Raw genomic sequence first — 780 nt, forward strand, 5'->3', positions numbered from 1 at the left:
TTTGTATTTATATATATATTAAATAAAACTTAATACTATGCTATTCAGGTCTATCCCTGGAGGCAAAGAGAAACAAACCAGATATGTGTGAAGGACAGCATAAATGGGGAAGATCTTGCCATCATACAAGACACTGAAATGAAGAGCCAGTTATCCTCTTACTGGAGCTACTCATAAGAAACCCCTGTCACTGGAAACTGCTGACGGTGGTCATAGATGGACATTCTGTATGAGAAACCTAGGATTGAAAGTTATGGACCTTTTTACCACTGCAACGTGAGTCTGTTTTGACACTTTTTTATAATGAGGGGCTATTAAGATTGTCAATATTTCGATACATTGCTTAAGAGGAGAGAAAAAATGCTATTATGTAATTGTTGGGGTTGAAGTCCCAGAAACTCTAGGAAGAGGCTTATTCCAGCTGTAGATACCCAGAATAATAAACTGATTTTTCAGATTCCAAGTGGGGAGTGTATTTTAAAATCCTAGAATCTGGCATTTCTAACATGCATAGATTGCTTGGACAAATTCTGATCTAATGGAAGACAAAGTTAATGATTATGGTTATATATACTTGTAACTGTGTGGTGCAAACTGTTACCTGCTCAATTACTAGCTGAAAGGTTCAAACCAACCCAGAGATGCCTCCAAAGACAGGCTGGTAATCTGCTTCTAAAAGATCACAGATTTGCAAATCCTATGGAATAGTTCTACTTGGCACACATGGGATTCCTGTGAGTCAGAATTGCCTGCATGGCAATTAACAAAAACAAATTCCAT

The sequence above is a fragment of the Orycteropus afer genome, unplaced genomic scaffold (assembly GCF_000298275.1).
Source record: "Orycteropus afer afer isolate SDZICR_OR568_19922 unplaced genomic scaffold, OryAfe1.0 scaffold00494, whole genome shotgun sequence".
NCBI classification, from domain to species: domain Eukaryota; kingdom Metazoa; phylum Chordata; class Mammalia; order Tubulidentata; family Orycteropodidae; genus Orycteropus; species Orycteropus afer.